Raw genomic sequence first — 20049 nt, 5'->3', positions numbered from 1 at the left:
ATAAGCAACATGTTTACATATAAATATGAATGGACTGTATTTACAATAGAGACATCACATTTGTCCTTCTGAGAGAGGGACAGTTGAATGACATTATGTCGAATGATATTTAGTGTAAATTAATGGCTGGCCTCCATCTGATACATTAATCTGCTATCCTCTTTTTATTACATGGAAAACGTATGGAAATACAGAACGGACCTCTATAAATGAAATTTATTTTTATTATTATTATCATTATCATTATTATTATTAATTACATTTTTTTTTTAATCTCTGAAGTTTGAAATCATCCCCATAGAAACTAAAAAGTCATTATTTAACTATATACAAATTAAGAAGTGTCTATCACCGTTACTGTTAGTAGTTTTTTTTTTTTTTTGCTCGGCCTACCTGCGCGCTGCGTAGTGGGCGGGGCTTGTCAATTAAGGCAGCCGGAAGCAGGTGTGGTAGAGAGCAACACGGAAGTGCTTTTCGCGGGCATTTTGAAAGGAACTTTTGGATTAAATCTATAGCTGACGGTTCTAACTTGAACTACGACTGTTCTCCTCGGGTTTTTTTTGAAAGAACTATTTGTTCCAAGTATTAAACCTAAAGTTTGTTTCCTCTCTGGAGTGAGTGAGTTCCCCAGCAAAACCTCACGGACAATATACAGCAAGTAGCGAGTGGCCACATCAGCTGATATGGAGGTAAGACCCGAAACAAATGCTATAGAGACCTAATACTCACATGAATACAGCAGGAAATGACACTTTGCTCTTAATATGATAATTCCCAGAGCTGACTGACATTAATAATCTCAATTTATGCCTCTCATTTACTAGTGTTAATGCCACATGAGATAAGACACTTCGTTAAAGTTTCTTTGTACAGCTCCTAAAGCGAAAGTCAACTTTACTCAAAGTCTTATAAACAGCCTCCTTGAGTGTCTTTGCCATGCTCTATATGTAAATGTTGCATTCACTGAAAAGAGGCACATGTCAAGAATCATTACAAGGGTTTTGATTGTTCTCTTGATTTTTATATTTTACTATTTTATATTCTGCTGTTTTATATTCTGCCCTTTGTACTGTCAATCCCTGGGAGCTGCTTAACTGTGTGTCTTTGTTTTTAAACAATGACAGTAAACATATATCCTATTTTATGCCATTGTGGAGTTGAATACGATGTTTACATCCACGTAACAACAGGATAATCAATTCGTGGCAGTGTGTGAGTTCACTTGGTATTTGTGGTGTCAAATGTAATACGTCTTAATGGCCTGCGGAGGGCGGTAGAAGCACATTAATGTATAAGGCCTCTGCAGTCTTCAAGTTGAAACCTTAGTTTCTAGTCATTAATCTGTGACTGTGTTGATTTAGAAATTGTTTTCTAACAGGCAGTTACAAACAAACTTTGGATTTTTATTAATTTAATCACTTATTATAACATTTATTCTACATTATATTTGTCAGATGTGTTGAAATCATACTTTTAAATCCTGAAATTGCGCAAGATATTTTAAGGGGTTTGTATCCTATTTCCATTGATTGTTTGTGTTATTTGACATTAACCGTTATGCAGTTCTAATACATTTAATTTATCATATCCATCTTTTTTGTGGATGTGGCATATTTTTGTGAAGATATATTTCCAGTTGCCCCATGAGACATTGACAAATTGGGACATATCTGGTTGAAAAAAATGTTATGGTTTTGTTTGTCACATCCTGAATCTAAAAAGATTCAGATGAATAAGAGGAGTCTGATAAACACAATCCACTTTGTTTAAAAAAAAAATTGAAACTGTTTCAGTTCCTACTTCTACATTTGCACAGACTAATGTGTGTGAACGCGCACTGACTGACATCCGATCACAACCCTGAAACGGTAATTGATGAATAACAAATAAGTTAAAAAGACATATTTCTCCCTCTGAATTATTTATATTATTTGTTTACTGTCAGCGAGTGAAGACCTTTAACCCCTCCCGCCTCGTGCACAGTGCAGCGGTGCTTCTCAGCAAGTCGACGGCCTCACGATTAAACATCTCGGACATTAAAACACATTAAGAACGTTTGCAGTTAAAAGGTTTGGTGTACTTCGAACTTTGAGAGTGTGTGTGTGTGTATTGCTCTTCATTCTCTATATCTCTTTATCATTTTGATGTGAACGTACCACATTTTGTAAAAAATGCCTATTTCCATCTGCCGCCCCTGACGTCCTCCTGCCTTCAAAATTGTATTTGTTGTAGTAAAAGTCCTTGGTACCTACTGGGTCTTTCGCGTTTGCATCTGCACACATTGCTATTTGTGTGCAAAGTGTGTGTTCTTTTGCCAGCCAGAGTGAGTACTCTTTCTAAGTGTTTCGCCTTGTGCTCCATTACCAGAGCGTCATTAAGTTGTTGTTGTCGTCGAGGCTTCGCCCTGCTTCCTTATGGTTTGGCCTTGGAAGTCATCCTTTCCCCCTGAGCCCTATTACAGTGCAGAGCAGTAAGCATTTCCCAAACAAATTAATACCATATCCTGAGTGTATCTAAACTTTCTGGAAGTGTAAGATAGACTGATAATGGTGGCAGTCATTTTTTTAATGCCCTGTGTGCGGTTGCAGAGCGGGATTTCAGTCGAGGTTTATGTCTCCGGGCGGTTTATAGACACAAGCATGTTAATTCCTGCGACCCTGGCGTCTGCTTTATGGGCGGCATATCGATCGGACTTGCTGTAACCATTCCGTCTCGTGCGATGGCTGCAAATGCAAAATGCTTTCCAATAACTATGGGAGTAATTCAGCTTGGTAAATTACAGTCAGCAGCATACATATTGCAACATTGAGCCTGTTAGGCTACAGCGTGTTATGGATTTCATATGAACATGAGGTTGTCTGGTCCAAGAGAGTGATGGCGGGATCAAATCTCTTTGCCGGGTATAGGCACCGGCTCCTGAAGAGAGGAGGGGAATACGTCTATCAATACTTTATTGCAATTAGAGTAGATCATCAGAGTGTAATTATGGGATTTAAATCCGTTGCCTGTCTTTGTACTGTGTTGTCGTTATGTCATCTATCGCTATCCATCATTATTGCTCTTTCTATAAGGTAGAAATCAAACCTGTCACTCACACACAAACAAACACACACACAGGGGAGTAGTCTTAAAAACACATTTAACTCTCCCGTCTGCCATTTTCCATTGCTAGTGTGCAACGTAGGTCCTGACATACGACCCGAGCGCTGACCCCGACTGTCATCTATCATTAATATGACTTTTGTTTCTGACGCTGTTTTTGGTGCTGTCTGACGTCCTGGGGTAAGGTTCCCCCGAGGGTTCCTTACATTTCACCTACCTGACCCCCTTTATTCTAAACCTTAGACATGCTGCTACTGCTGCTGCTGCAGGGTTAAGTGGGTTGTTTTTTGTCTTGGCTTTAGGTTTAAGAAAAGGCACTTTTGTGTGTGTGTGTGTGTGTGTGTGTGTGTGTGTGTGTGTGTGTGTGTGTGTGTGTGTGTGTGTGTGTGTGTGTGTGTGTGTGTGTGTGTGTGTGTGTGTGTGTGTGTGTGTGTGTGTGTGTGTGTGTGTGTGTGTGTGTGTGTGTGTGTTTGGGAGCCATAGGACCTGAAGAAGGGTAATCATGTATAAGTTATGTCAACTAATTAAGACTGGTCTCTAACCTATGGCTGACCCTGAGGAAATAACAATGCGCCATCTCAAAGCTTTTGTACCTGTGTGTTCCTTTGGCCTCTTGGCCACGGCCGAGTGTTGGATGTCGTGTGTGTGTGTGTGTGTGTGTGTGTGTGTGTGTGTGTGTGTGTGTGTGTGTGTGTGTGTGTGTGTGTGTGTGTGTGTGTGTGTGTGTGTGTGTGTGTGTGTGTGTGTGTGTGTGTGTGTGTGTGTGTGTGTGTGTGTGTGTGTGTGTGTGTGTGTGTGTGTGTGTGTGTGTGTGTGTGTGTGTGTGTTTTTCTTTCTGGCTGGCCGGTAGTGCGGGGCTACCTTGATCTGGTAACTGGAGCACAAGGAGGGAAGAAACGGGAGAGCGAAGAGAAAAGGACAGTGAGGGAGCGGAGGAGAAAGGAGAAGGGGGTGAAAGAAAGAAAGTGCCTCTTCGGTGAAAGAAAGTAAGGCAGAGCTGCAGAAGCCCGGCCCCATGTAATTAGGCCTGAATGAGTTTTCCACTCAGTCAGTGGGTCGTGGCGACGCAGAGATAGACTGGAGGTCAGGGAGTCATTGAGTCGGGGAGAAGGGACATGCTGTTGTTGTTGTTGGAGCTGTACAAAAGAGAGATTTAATGTGAATGAAACATCCATCTCACCAGCTTTGTTTTATGTGGCACCGCAGAGAAAAGCTTCCCATTACTCTCTTAATTAAAGGCTCTGCGCTCTTCACTTATTGCAGAGTTCTTATCATCATGGCTGTGTGGACGCAGTTATTTCAAATGCTTCTTTTGCATGATAAACAATAGGAAAAGCGCCACAGGTGTAAACAGGTGATGGTGGTTGATTTAGCTGCATAATATCAAGGGGTCCTGGTATTGTGCATGCTGGCTAAGTGTCAACTCTGTCACAGTTTACTGGGACTCGTGAATGGAACCGTTTGTCCCTGCTTGTGAATCGTGCAAAGGAGACTCGTCATGAAATGTTAAAGGACTGCTGCTCAACGGCTTAGGCCTGGTGGTGTCACTGTTAAAGCCGTTAAGTTAAACCCACGACTAATCCACTCTAGTACCGTTCAGCTGCTCCACACTTCCAACAAATGGAAGAATCCGAAACAGTCGAGCTTCTGATTAACCAGCAATCCTCAGAGCCGTCTCGCTAATGTCCAAACTGTTGACCTCCTGAAAGAAGCCCAACTCATTTATTTTGAGAGGAGTTTACCACGAATCAATTGAGGGAGGGGAGTGCAAACACGTTTTTTATTGGTCACGTGTGAGTTCTGCATTTTACCCCAAAAAAACGATTCAACCAACCACAGCCATTAAGTTGAACGAGCAGGAAGTGTGTGTGTGTTTGTGGTTGAAATGACCTCACCGCCACCTTCTTGTGACCTGCACCCGGGTGGAGTTCAAAAGGTCACTGGATAGAAAGCAGGGGTCGTTAGGGAGATTGAGCCACATTAAGGCTCCTGTACATCCACTCGAACACGTTTTCATTTTAAAACACCGAAATTATAATGTTTTGCTTTTCATGCGATAGTTTTTCCAATCTAATGTCAGTTTTACTGAAAGACTTCTATCATGGCGGACATTTTCCTGTGGTCATAGCAGGAAAAAGCACAGTCGTAACTAACACCATTGACGATGGTTCTTCTCCTCTTGTTGCCGGGGAACCAGCAAGCTCAGCTGTAGAGCCACCTCAATGGACTGCCGCCATCTTTAATGTAATTATTTACACCTGTGCTGTTCTTGCAATTAAATGTCTAAATGTCTGTTGTGAAAAAGATTAGCTGAAGGTCGTAGATTAGCAAAATGGCACGGTAGCACTCCCTCTTGCATTGTTTTAATAATACACAGATTTTTTATATTAAACTCTTAAGTCAAATCAAGATTGTGGGAGTCAGTGAAGCTGATGATGCATTTTTAGCCAGCGCAGAACCATCTTACACTAACTGGACTTTTGTCATCATGATCCCTGTCAAATCGCATCTTGACTGCACCGTCAGCTCTTTCTCGTCAAAGTGCAGTAGTTTCTTTTTCAACATGTTCTTGTTCCACAAACGTAATTTTTTTTACCAATTTTTCCATTGGCGGAAAAAGTAATATCGGTCAACCCCTGATCTGTATACAGCGCTTTTCTGTCCCACGTCATTCACAGAAGAGTTACCAGGGAATCGAACCACCAACCTCTTTGGTAGTGGACAATCCGCTCTACTACTTGAGCCCCCACCTTCTATCTATACATCATGCTTCATCTTGTTACTCTTAGTACAGTCGCACACACATTCACACAAACGCATATTCACACCTGTCCTTTCCTATCACCACACACACACACACACACACCCACACACACCCACACCTCCACCTCCCTGGTACCCCTCCCCTCCCTCTACATGTGCTACATGGCGGGGTGTGTGTGGGGTTATGAAAACAGTTAGGCTTAATAATTGATGTTCTGCATTTCAATCAATTTCACCACTGTGTTAGGCTAATTAAGGTTAGCTCCATCCTCCCAGGGGCTGTGTGTGTGTGTGTGTGTGTGTGTGTGTGTGTGTGTGTGTGTGTGTGTGTGTGTGTGTGTGTGTGTGTGTGTGTGTGTGTGTGTGTGTGTGTGTGTGTGTGTGTGTGTGTGTGTGTGTGTGTGTGTGTGTGTGTGTGTGTGTGTGTGTGTGTGTGTGTGTGTGTGTCTGCTCCTAAGGGCTCCACGCTCCATTTTATATCTCAGAATACATGGGAATTCTCTATTTCAGGAAAAAGAGATGAGAGAATCTCTCTCTCTAGCACTTTCTTTACTTCTCTCTCCCTTATTCTCTCTTTCTTGCTCTGTTCATCCTCTCTCGCTGTCTCTCTCTCTCTTTTTTTCTCTCTCTCTCCCCAGGCAGGATCCTAAATGCAATTAACATAGCCGCTTTACTGCCTGCTAATTATTAACACGTACACGCACTCACAGAACCAGCGCACACTCGTACCCACACTCACACACATGGTGGAAATGATTATTGTATGTTCGACTAATTTAAAGTTCATTGACAATTGTTTTAATTAATTAAATAAGAAAAGTACACACTTAAAAAAAAAACGTCAGGCTGCCAGGCGTTTGCATATGAAGGTAATAATTATCCTTTTGTGTGTGTGTGTGTGTGTGTGTGTGTGTGTGTGTGTGTGTGTGTGTGTGTGTGTGTGTGTGTGTGTGTGTGTGTGTGTGTGTGTGTGTGTGTGTGTGTGTGTGTGTGTGTGTGTGTGTGTGTGTGTGTGTGTGTGTGTGTGTGTGTGTGTGTGTGTGTGTGTGTGTGGGGGGGGCTCACCTACAGCATTTCTTTGTTTCTGTGTGTCTGTGCATGTGTGCATAAGTTCACCCAGCCACACAACCTTAAGGTGTGTGTGTGTGTTAATGAGTCTTTAAACCCTCTCTGCCAGTATTTAACATTAACAGGAATAACTAAAGAGTCCAATTAAGAAGCAGAGACTGCTTTATGTGCAGCAAATTTGTTTATATTATTAAATAGTCATGGGTGGGCCACGCTTCCCAGTGGAGGCCGCGCCCTAACCTACTATAGATCAGTTTAATTTGTTTCTGTATCTCTGATAAATTTCGTAAATGCCAAGTACAAATAGCTACATGCACTTTGTGTTTAGAGGCTCTTGGTTAAAGGGGAAGTACGCGATTTTGGGACAAAGCTTGTCCCTCTCTTTGTTGTTGTTGTGATTTTACTGCTCCAGCCGGGCCACGAGCCCGCAGCCTCAGGTTTGGGAGACCAACACGCTAACCACTAGGCCAGAAAACCCCTATTCTAAGTTGTAGTATTTTAGATCTATTGACAGAGGCACTGTTTGTTCCTTGAGACATAATGTTTTCCCCACTTTCACTTGAGCTATTTCCATATGTCACATCATGAAAAGACCGGGTATAAATGATACTAAGCACTCAAAAATATAATTAGCACAGTCTTCACGTTGAAGTAATGGATAAATATCGACAAGTAACAAAACTCTATTGGAGGTGTTGGTTTAGCATGTGCTTACTCCAGTATTTACATAAATATAAATAACAGTACATGTTCATTACATAAAATAATATTCCCATAACATAATTTTTGTATAAATTTCCTTGTGACTGTGATCCATTTACTGACCACAACATCTGCTTTCAGAGCCGGAGTTGAACCTCTTCCCTTTGAGTCCCTGGCGCTTTGATTGCACACTGTTCGAGGACAACAGTGCTGGTCGGTCGTAAGTGAGATGGACAAGAAGAAACCCCTGAACAGAGCGACATACACAGAGGTATGAAGAGAAAGAAGTGAGATGAACAAATGAACACTTTTTTTCCAAAGTTTTAATGTCTTCCTTTTTCTCTTTCTCTCTAGTTCCTTATTTGTTACTTGTCCTCTTTCTGTTACTCGCTCCATATGTTTTTATCGTTTCCCACTCATCTTCGCTGCATTTTCATCTTTACCATCATGGAGACATCTACAGTATATTTCCTATTAATTCACCTTTTACCTCCTCATTGTGGCTGTCACTGAACACAGAGGCACCACAGTGGGGCAGCAGGAAGACACAGGGTCCAGGGATGGGGTAAGACCCCCAGGGCCTGAGGGCATAGAGCCATATTGTGTGTGTGTGTGTGTGTGTGTGTGTGTGTGTGTGTGTGTGTGTGTGTGTGTGTGTGTGTGTGTGTGTGTGTGTGTGTGTGTGTGTGTGTGTGTGTGTGTGTGTGTGTGTGTGTGTGTGTGTGTGTGTGTGTGTGTGTGTGTGTGTGTGTGTGTGTGTGTGTGTCACAGTTATTCTCCTCTATCTTGACCACCTTTTGTGTGTCTATGTTCAAATGAATGCATGAATTTGTGAAAGTGTCACATATGCGAGTGTATCTGTGCACATGCTTGTGTGTGTGTGTGTGTGTGTGTGTGTGTGTGTGTGTGTGTGTGTGTGTGTGTGTGTGTGTGTGTGTGTGTGTGTGTGTGTGTGTGTGTGTGTGTGTGTGTGTGTGTGTGTGTGTGTGTGTGTGTGTGTGTGTGTGTGTGTGTGTGTGTGTGTGTGTGTGTGTGTGTGTGTGTGTGTGTGTGAATGGAGGCCCCTGGTCAGGCCATACGTTATTGATGCTCCTGCCTCGGGGTACGTCGGGGGAAATGGATGTGTGCGCGTGTGGGGAGCGAGCTTGTTCTTGTTTGTGTGTGCGTACAGGGGGTCACGTTGTGTCGTCAAACGGCGGCTGGTGAAAGATGGCCAGCGCTGATATGATCAGTCATCTGTTGATCAAGATGTACTGCTGCCGCCTCGTCACAGTTTCTCTTAGCATTTCACTGTTAACTCTCTCTTTCTCTCTCTCTCTCTCTTTGTCTTTCTGTCTTTTTTCCATTTGCCTTTGAAATTTCGCCCTTTCCTTCTTTTTTCTCTTCGTCTTGTCATCCTCAGAGGCTGTAGTTGTAATTACGATGGACATTTTTTTTGTAGCTTTAATGAAGAAACAGTGTTTGAATAAGGAAACAATAGAGTAAAAGAAATGGTCCAAATTATCTTTCTTGGTCTTTCATTGCTTCCTCGCTATTTCTGTGAATATTTCATTCTCCCTCTAGTTTCTCTGTTGTTTGATCCCTCCGTCACTCGCGGTAACACAGTCTGGATGTTGTCTCGTTTGTCCGATGTGACTTTGTGGTCCGACAGTATTGATGTCCACGTGTGTCTTTATAATCTTTGTTTTTTTTCCCCCTCTTACATCGCTCAATATTGTTCTCCTCTGTCATCTCTCTCTTCTTGTGCCACTCGTCTTTTTCTCCCATCATTAAAGTCTCATATTACACACACACACACACACACACACACACACACACACACACACACTCAGAGCCAGCCAGGAAACAATAACACACAATTACACTTAGATGTCCAATGCACACATGACAAACATCAGACACAAACACATACTGTAGAACACACACACACAAACACACACACACACACACATATACACACACACACTGCGGTAAGGAGGTAATGTGCTGCAGATACAGTGGTTAACTGTAAAACACCAGTCTAAAGTGCTCTGCTCTGCGGTGAATAGCTAATGGGCTTTAGAGAGTTTGTTTTTTTAAAACTTAAGGTGCTGTTGTATTCTGTGGTTAAAAGATAATGGGGTTTTACTGTGTGGTTAAGAATGGTGTGTGTGTGAGATTAGCAGTAATTTCATTTGAACTGCAGAAAATCAAACTCAGTTGCTGATTGGTAAATTTAATATACTGTTTGGGAAAAACAAAACAAGCACAGACTCAAAATCAGTTGACTTGCTGAATGGTGGTTTGATTTCTCAGTAAGTCATAAAATTGTAACTAGTAAATGTCCTGCCTCTGCCTTGAGACGGGAGTAATTTGTAATTTGATGGTATAATTTACGTTTCTTCTTCAAGAGGCAGTGTGGTGTTTTTTTTTTAGCATTGTGTCTCTAACTCCGGATTCTAACCTGCTGCATATAACATTTGTTTCCCTACCAAGTGCATGCTGGGATATGTTCCAACCTCTTTGAGCAGTTTCATATTTAGAAACGCTTGTGTACAAGATGGGAATGTTCTACCTGCAGATGCATGCAACATATAGCACCTGACAAAATGTTGACTTTAATTTCCAAGCAATTGTGGCATTCAAACAATGGTTCTCATCGGGATGGTATAGTGAGAAGAACAGTCTACAGTATACCTGATGGTAAATATTGGAGAAATCAAGTTAATGTAATGCCATATTTTTTTAAAGGTAGTTTGGTATTTGAGACTTGTTCAGTCATATAATGTTATATGCAAAAGTTTGGGGAAAATTATCTATTTTGTTCCCCTTAACTACAGTTTTGGAAATGTCCCCTCAAGTACGGATATATATATATACCTACATATATACCTACAGTCTTGTATCACTACTCTGTGTTGCATATTTACATTTACACTTTCTTTCTCTCTGTCTGTCTGTCTGTCTGTCTGTCTGTCTGTCTGTCTGTCTGTGTGTGTGTGTGTGTGTGTGTGTGTGTGTGTGTGTGTGTGTGTGTGTGTGTGTGTGTGTGTGTGTGTGTGTGTGTGTGTGTGTGTGTGTGTGTGTGTGTGTGTGTGTGTGTGTGTGTGTGTGTGTGTGTGTGTGTGTGTGTGTGTGTGTGTGTGTGTGTGTGTGTGTGTGTGTGCATATCTCTCACACACTGGCACACTGGCACATCTATTCCCATTCCCATGTCTTTTTAAATCACTCACCGTTGTGTCAGTGTTGTTTTCTGTGGGAAACAGATAATGTCTTTACAATGTGTGGTTAGACTCGAGACCAGCACAGTTCAGTGTGCTCTGACCCCAACTGATGCATAATGGAACAGCACCACTGACCACACTGATGTATTAGTGGACTAAATGACTGTATTAATGGTTCTCAATGCAGGAGGGGAGGGAGGGAGGGAGGAGGCACTCCTGAAAAGTGCTTTAAGTGAGTGTGCGGAGCAGTGATTGGATGAGTGTGTGTATTGTTTGTTTGTGATTTTTTAAAAGTATGTACTTGTACCATACAATCTGATTATTCCTTATCTCAACAAACAGTCAAAGCACTTAACAAACTCATTCACATACACATTCATACAGCGCTTCTCTATCAAACAAATACTCTCATACAGTGTCTTGCCCAAAACACACCGACATACAGGAGGAGCCACAGATTGAACCACCGACTTTGCAACTGCAAGACGATCCTCTCTACCTTCTACTTTAAAGAAAAGTGCTACTACGGTACCAATAGTACTTGAACTGCCAATCAAATCACGGATATTCTGCATCTCTCAGAAGTAGAATACATGATTTGACATCAGTAATTGTCGCCTATATTTCTTAATATGATACAGTTGTGGGCTTGGCAGAAAAAAAAGGCCTAATTAGTCATTAATACGTTTTGAAAGTGATAATTCTGATGCACTTGAATGTTCCAGCAGCTGGTTTGTTGTTCATAAGCTTTTAGAACCCATATCAGCTTACTTACAAAAAATGTTCTTTCTTTCTTTTCTTTCTTTTTCTGTCTACATTAAGAGCCACATAGATGGTTTCAATGGTTTTATGTCCGCTAGAGTAAACAGCAAAACATAACTCCTTCATGTGCAAGTCGCCTTTATTCACTGTTGTAAGTCAACATATTCATGTGGTTTCTTCCCTGTTACTTACGTGTGTTGTATTATGATCTTTGCTTAGGTGCATGGGCAGAAGGTTGGAGAATGTGGATTGTGTGTGCTTTGCACATGGGTGTGTGTTTGTGTGTCTGTTCTCCTGACATGTCTGTCTGCTTCATGTCATTGTAGACCAACATTTGTCCCCCACACGAGTAACATTATCCACAACCATTTCCCTCTTTTCTCTTCATCCTTTTCTCCTTCCTTGCCTCTCTTCCCTCTCCGGCCCTTCTTATACCTTCTCCCATCTCTGATTTGGCAATGTTCACCCATCCCTCATCCCCCTCCTCTCATCAGCCCTCCCTTCGTTCTTCAGTGTCTGGCCCCAGTTGTAACCAACTGTCATATCTGGCCTTCTTAAATAGCCTTCACAGTTGCACACACACACACTCACAGATTCGCAAACACACACTCACAGACGCGCGCACACACACACAAGTATATCTCATCAATGTTTCAGAGGGAGGGCTGAATATCAGTTAGCTATACCTCATACCTAGTCCTCACTTATTTACATCCGGCTGCCCCCGCGCCACTGAAACCTCAACAGCAACATCAATGATTCATCAGCCAATGTTTTAGCAAAATGCATGCCTCCTCTGTCGATACAGAGGAAGAGGAGGAGGGGAAGAGTAGGGAGAGTAGGAGAGTAGGATGGGAGTTTGAGGAAACGTGACTGAGGAAGGAGAGAAGACAGAATAGAAGACTAAGCAGGGATTTTGAAGATGAGTAAAGTAAGGAAGGGGTGCCGATTAGTTGGAGAGGAGATTAAAAAAGTTGAAAACCCTCAACAATGTGTCCTATAAATTGTTTTTGTTTACAACTACAAAGGCAACTTTTTTGGACTGAATGAAGCCACGTTTATTAGCGACAGTGGGGTTGGCAGGAGGCGGTGATAGTGGATGGAGGGCAGACCAAGCACACAACAGTCACACCAGAGATGTTGGTGGTTAGGTTTCGGCAACAGAAACACTTGTGTTAAGGTTATATATCAAACCAGACCAGGACAAGTTTCTTTACCAAGCGTTGTTGAGTGTCTAAATAGAAAAATTCAGTTTAATAACATTGTACTTACTCTGTGGATATTGTACTGCAAGATGGTATATTCTTTATTCTCTAAATTATCCTAATTTGACCAAGAAACCCCAATATCAGTGCTTTGAAAAAGGCAAACACCCAGTGTTGTTGTTGTTGTTGTTGTGTTAAGAAGTGGGCAGGTTCTCTTCAAGTCCAATATCTTTTTGCATAATCTGACCACCGGATTTTAAGGGTTGAAAAGAAAAGTAAGAAAAGACCAATTCAGGAGATGATAAATGGTCAAAAATGGATTGATAGGCTATAAGGAGAGACCATGGATAAAAAGGGAGAAGAGGAGTGAGAGGACTGAGGGAAGAAAAGTTAAGGAAAAAGGAAAAAGCTTCAGGAGGAGAAGCTTGGACATTAAAGTGGTGCAAATGTGAAACAGCGATACATCCTCAACCTCCTTTCTTCCCCTGCTTTGCTTTCTTTTCTGTGTCCAACATTTGATCCTTCTTTTACGGATGAAACATGTTTTTGTTTTTTTTCATTCTTTCTTATCCTTGCCAGAAATCGATGACATTCTGCAGACACACACAGACACAGGAGTCCGATATTGTCTTTTACTCTTTAGATTTCAGTAGAATATGACTCCCACTATCCTCCCCGGGGCTTTATAAGAGTTCATGGACATTTACACATTGATTTTAAAAGATGTACCTGCGTTTTTAGATTGCGGTATGTGTGGTTTTGTGGTGTACAGTTACATGTGTCGCAAGAAGACACAAAGAGCCTAATGCTGACTAGGCAGGAAGGACTTTGCTTGTACATATTACTGTACAAAACACAGCAACCGTTTTTAATTTAATTATACATTTTCACTCCATTTCCTGTCGTTATTTTGAATTCTCTATTCAAAAAGAAGTGGTGTTATATACCCAGTTCAATAAGAGGTGAAAAAATTGTTCAGTTAAAGTGATTTTATTCAGAGAAATATATAGATTTACCTATCTACACATATTGATTGTTTAATGCGACTTTGCCTTACATTTTCTGTATCATGATCTATTAACATCTATTAATGATTTTAACCATGTCAGCCAGCCCTACTGTAATTAACTTTATCAAAAAGATGCTGTTTTATTTTTTACTCATTTAAGAAAAAGAAAAAAAGCCAAACAATACAGAAAGACAGAGGGGGCAGACAGACAGACATGGAGGAAGACGGAGGGGTAGTTGGCCTTGACTTTGAGGCAGAGTTGTTGTAGGGTAACAAGGACGAGACACTGCTGCTGTATGTCTCTCTCTCTTTCCCTCTCTCTTTCTCTGTCTCTCTCTTTCTGTCATTTGGCGCCCAGGGTGAAATTATGATAATAAGAGAAAGGAAAAGCTATTACTGTAGCTGCTCTCTCATTATGTAAATGATATTAAACAGGCTCTCTCTCTCTGTGTGTGTGTGTGTGTGTGTGTGTGTGTGTGTGTGTGTGTGTGTGTGTGTGTGTGTGTGTGTGTGTGTGTGTGTGTGTGTGTGTGTGTGTGTGTGTGTGTGTGTGTGTGTGTGTGTGTGTGTGTGTGTGTGTGTGTGTGTGTGTGTGTGTGTGTGTGTGTGTGTGTGTGAGAGTGTGTGAAGCCAGGTGCACACGCATGCCTACATGTTTGTGTTCGCTGTCACAGTTTAAAATGTTGTTCTCCAAATGTGCGTTTTCTGTGTGTGTGTGTGTGTGTGTGTGTGTATCCTGGGGCTATGGCTGCTAATCTCCGCTCAGTGATTACAAGGTGTCAAACTCCCCCACATTGATTATGACATGTTAATTACACACCATGTTTCCACCTACTCTAATGGGACAACACAGACATTAAAACGGTTCTGTATGGATCTGTGTGTTGTGTTTGTACCATGAGAACATTCGATGTGTGACAGAGAAGCCGTTCACCTGTCTGAGCGTTGGTGTGTCTGTGTCTGTCAGTCATATGATTCTTTAGGCAAAGCGGAGATGACTAGTTGTGACGTCTCAGATGCTGTAGCATTAGCGGTTGTTATTTGGGATCTACCTGCAGGCAACTGATGTCTTGTATCAGTGATGACACACAGATTTTCCCAATTCAGGGGCCGCCTCCTTCCGATGCCACATTTGAAGACCGTTTGGGTCACAGCGGCGCGACTAGCCTGTCCCATTTCGAGGGCTCCTTCAAACGCGCCCTTCAATTTCCGAGCAACAAAGCATTCAACAGGTGGATCATTTCCGACCCAACCTATCCAAGGATTGATTGTGCGCCAGTACTTTCTCGTACCGTGGGCAACTGCGACTTCCTTGCTGGGTGACAGCAGTAAGGGCAGAACGCCCCAGTGACGCAATTAGGAAACCAGCCACAGACATCAAAATTGGCCCTCTCTCTTGTGGCAATTCATGCATGTTCAGTATGAAGACTAATACGATTGATAAGTGGCCTCTGAAGTCTGCATTGTCCTTACACACATGTCCATGAACATACTCATAATGTTTGCTTAGGTCAATATGATTTTTTATTTGATCACTTGTTTTATATATGGTAGGAACTGAAAGTCAATTGTGAAAAATCTAGAAAAATACCAAGTATGTCGGCCTCAAGTGGCTTTAGTGTTCTCTGAAAATGATCATTCAAGTTTAGCCTAAACTGTTTCGTTTAAATTTTGAAACTTTCTGAAGTAAAAGAAAAGACAAATGTCTCCAACTCCACAACGACAACCCATTCACCAACAACATATTCACCTTTAAATTGTTATTAAGCAAACTTGTAAGAGATAATACACTGATATAAAAACATTGGTAATCATGTTCAAACAGCTTGAAATGGTTTATTTTATCTTGACAGCTGCCATTGCATTATTGAAATAGTAATAAAGTGCAGAATTGCAGTGTCAATCAATAGTCATCATTCACGCCTGATTTCACATACAGTAAATTGCCTTTAAGTAAATCACACTGGCTGAAACTTATTCCAAAATTGTTTAATTATCACAATTCCTGACAAATATTACAAATCTGAACCTCTTCTTTGTGACCTCTCTTTGGCTCTATTTTTATAGTGCTTGATTGCGTGTGCACTTTAATGTGTGTGTGTGTGTGTGTGTGTCTCTCTCTCTCTCTCTCTCTCTCTCTCTCTCTCTCTCTCTCTCCTTTGTGGTCTGTCTTGCTCTACTCCATTGCTTGTTTATATGCTTCATACCACAGGTCCTAGGGGGTTTATAAATATTGATTGATCCAAAAGGATGGATAGATGCTTGATAGTAGTCTGTCCAGGCCCTGGGAATACACACACACACACACACACACACACACACACACACACACACACACACACACACACACACACACACACACACACACACACTAAATCCCTCTTTCCAAGTAGCCACAGCCCAATACGACCTCTCTAATGTTTCCAAATGAAAATGCATGCTGTGCCACCATAAAGAGGCTTTTTGTAATTCCTGTATTGCTTTGTTGTTACTGGTCCTCCACTCTCTCAACTTTGCAAACAAAACCAAAATGAATCATTTTTTTTAATTTTATGTAGTTAATGTTCTTATATTCAGGGTTCATGCTCAAAGGCATTTGGAAATATCAAACGTGAATCTAGGGTGCAGGAGTTTCCTGTTTATTAACTGTTAGAATTTTCTGTCATGGTTCAATTGTAATACAAGCATTATATTTCTATTAATGGTATATTCAGCCATTACTAATGACATACCTAAGTATCTGGTCCTAACTTCCTGATCCAAGTTTTGATGTAGTTCTGGTTTTAAATCACTTAGCGTATTGTGGATGGAGTATATGTGCACCTGGTGGAGAGGGTATTGTGTTGGGCTCTTGTATCGTATGCTCTATTTGAGCACTTAGGATATTGTATTGTGTGAATCAGCGCTCAGATGAATAATGAAGAGCTTTTGTTCCAACAGTTTATGCACATGATCAAAAAGCTACTCCTATAAAATAACTGGGAACCAAAAACAAATATCATTGTTAAAAGTAGTGATCCTGAATCCTGTAAATCAATAATCCACAATAATGTGCAACTCCTTAAAGCACTCTGGTGAGACACTAGGATATTAAAATGTCTACTAAACCATATTTAGTTATTACAGCAAAAATACATTTAAACATACAGCTGCAACTTTGCAAACAGGAGACACTCTATCGTAAATCTAAAATGAAAGCATTGGAAGTCATTTGTTTTAAGGTAACCCCTCCTCACAATTTTATTCATAACTTGCAAAATAATAATTATTTTTAGAGATAATAATGCTACAGCTTTTACTGGTTTCTAAAATCTAAATCTCTCGGCAGTAAGCATCCAATATTCTTCAATATCATTTTGAAAACTCCTCAGTTTCCCCACTCTTACATGACAGAGGGGTCCAAAACATAAAGCAAAGACTTTTGTAGATGTAATCTTATATTTTTTCCATCAGTATCGGGCTCTATATGGATGGCGCTCCTCATGTTCAAAGCCTCCGAGAGGACGACGGCACGGCCCTCAGAGCGCACAATGGACCGAGATGATTTGATTGAGGCTTTGGCTAAAAGTGCAGCAAGACCACTTGAAGAGGCCGAGTGTCTGAACCGGAATAATGAGACAGCAAGATCAGACGCTGTATTAACACAATCCCATCTGTGCTGACAGATACTCCTGGCAGCGCAGATGGGATCCATAAACCATCTTTCTTACACACTTTTTAAAAGGTCCCCTGTGGGAGTGAGTGAGTGAAAGAAAAAAGAGGGAATAATGGGATGGAAAGATAAGAAGACAAGCTGTATTTCCTGGTACCCAACTGGGTTACTAGACACTTGTAAACACTTCACAGTTCCCACACACACCCTCCTCCCTCAAAGACGGGATGATTTTAGGCTGCCTGTTTTTTAACCGGCAGGCAAATTATCATCCGAAATTAATAAACCATAGACAAAAATCATTTCCTGTGCATCCATCATGTTGTAACGCCGACAATCATTCAATCAACCAAATGGGAGAAAATAATATTAATGTACTCAGATTTATGATTACTGAACTTGAGTTGAGTGTGTAGCAGAGGCATGTTAACACCAGTGGCTTTGGAATGAGACGTTTATGACCGTATGTATAAAATCTTGTAGTTTCCGCAAACATTTGGCCATTTGATGCACCTCTGTGCATGTGAATATACTGTATGTAAGCATGAGGGACAGAAAAACAGTGGTGTGTGTGTGTGTGTGTGTGTGTGTGTGTGTGTGTGTGTGTGTGTGTGTGTGTGTGTGTGTGTGTGTGTGTGTGTGTGTGTGTGTGTGTGTGTGTGTGTGTGTGTGTGTGTGTGTGTGTGTGTGTGTGTGTGTGTGTGTGTGTGTGTGTGTGTGTGTGTGTGTGTGTGTGTGTACCTCATCTCTCAGGGTGTGAGTTAGTGTCTAATTCCCAGTGACAGATAACTGGTTGGAGCAGCACTGTGTCAGCTCTGCTTAGGCAGGACAGGCCTCCTGGAAATTAGACTTAACTCATAACCACAGACGCCAATTGTCCTTCTACACTTCCACACTCTCACACAAAGATGCACACATGGATGCATCTATGTGACCACATGACTGGATATGGATCGACGGTGGCGCACAAATGAATGCGAACGTGCCCATATAAATGTGTACACATGCCGGTGTTATTACACAGAAACACACATAGGGCCACACACACACACTTTCATAAACTGTCCCAGACAAACACACAGTGTACCAGAAAACAACTTATTCAGTACCTGTCTCCTCTGCTTAATAAATAAGAATCTGTGTGTGTGTGTGTGTGTGTGTGTGTGTGTGTGTGTGTGTGTGTGTGTGTGTGTGTGTGTGTGTGTGTGTGTGTGTGTGTGTGTGTGTGTGTGTGTGTGTGTGTGTGTGTGTGTGTGTGTGTGTGTGTGTGTGTGTGTGTGTGTGTGTGTGTGTGTGTGTTCATTTATGTGAGAGAGAAAAAGAGATGGGGGCCGAAGCAGAGGAACGTCGCTGTCTAACTTAACCATCTAGTCGGTTTGGTCAGGCCCCTTAATGAAAACCAATACAGATTCACTCTGCTTTAATGAACAACACACACATCTCACAGCCTCAATTTACACCCACAATAAGGCCCTGTCAGTCACACAGCATTTCTTTGTGTGTGTGTGTGTGTGTGTGTTTGTGTGTGTAAATGAGAGAGGGAGAAACAGTGGCCTTTTTTTATCTTTCTTTCTTCTTTCTTTCTTTGTTTCTGCCTCTACCTTTTCATCTGTTTTTCTTCTACCATCCCCAAGTTGTGTTTTAAGCTTCTCTCTGTTGAAAGTGTGTGTTCAGGGGTTTGTTGGTGTGTTGTGAGTGTTTTGTGTGTGTGTGTGTGAGGGCCTCGCAGAGTCAATCTGGTAGGTGACACCCTTGATCTGGCTTCTACAACCAGTAAGCAACCCCTGCAATCAGAAGCTACCAAATTAATTATTGTGCGTGCGTGTGTTTGTATGTTTGTGTGTGTATGTCATTGAGCTTGAGAGTTAACACACACACACACACACACACACAAGCAGACTTACAATTGACTCTACGGTCGCAAATGTAAACTCTGAGACAACTGACTTTTCTATGTCCTATGACGCTTTTTTGTGGTTTTTTTTAAAATATTATCCGACAGATAAAGCCTCCTTACCAAGAAAACAATTACTCAAGCATCCATCCTACCCCGCTTGTAGTTTTTAAACTCAGATCTCAGCTCTGAGCTCCAGTTATAATGTGAAAGATCAAATTCTGAGATCATGTTAGTAATCAAATAACATATTTTCATTTGTCTTCTGGTGTGTGTGTGTGTGTGTGTGTGTGTGTGTGTGTGTGTGTGTGTGTGTGTGTGTGTGTGTGTGTGTGTGTGTGTGTGTGTGTGTGTGTGTGTGTGTGTGTGTGTGTGTGTGTGTGTGTGTGTGTGTGTGTGTGTGTGTGTGTGTGTGTGTGTGTGTGTGTGTGTGTGTGTGTGTGTGTGTGTGTGTGTGTGTGTGTGTGATAAAGCTCATTCTGTGATTGAATGGTTTGACTTTGTTTGGCATTTTTGAGGCAAAACAAGGATCGTGAGGCAAAAGCCTCTTTGACTGGGCGGTCAGGACCTCAGCAGATGTTTCTTATTAGATGATCACATTGATGCCGAGCAGCAGCCGCAACTATGTATTTGTAGTTGTACGTTACAAATCTGCTGGCATGGATTTTAGGGCAGTTTATCTTTTTTGG

General features: G+C 41.6%; 1 protein-coding gene across 2 annotated transcripts in view; it reads left to right on the top strand.

Moving 5' to 3' along the window:
• The first annotated feature begins 469 nt into the window (after nt 1–469).
• The window catches only part of skor2 (SKI family transcriptional corepressor 2), a 92474-nt gene continuing 72894 nt past the window's right edge, over nt 470–20049 (top strand). For both annotated transcript variants that reach the window (XM_047329656.1, XM_047329653.1), the window contains exons 1-2: nt 470–689; nt 7777–7906. The gene's annotated coding sequence lies outside the window, so the exon portion shown is untranslated. The remainder of the gene's footprint in view (nt 690–7776; nt 7907–20049) is intronic.

Source organism: Scophthalmus maximus, chromosome 20, assembly GCF_022379125.1.
Source record: "Scophthalmus maximus strain ysfricsl-2021 chromosome 20, ASM2237912v1, whole genome shotgun sequence".
In the NCBI taxonomy this organism is placed as follows: Eukaryota; Metazoa; Chordata; class Actinopteri; order Pleuronectiformes; family Scophthalmidae; genus Scophthalmus; species Scophthalmus maximus.
Note: the sequence above shows the minus strand (reverse complement) of the source record. Positions and strands in the feature narration are given on the sequence as shown.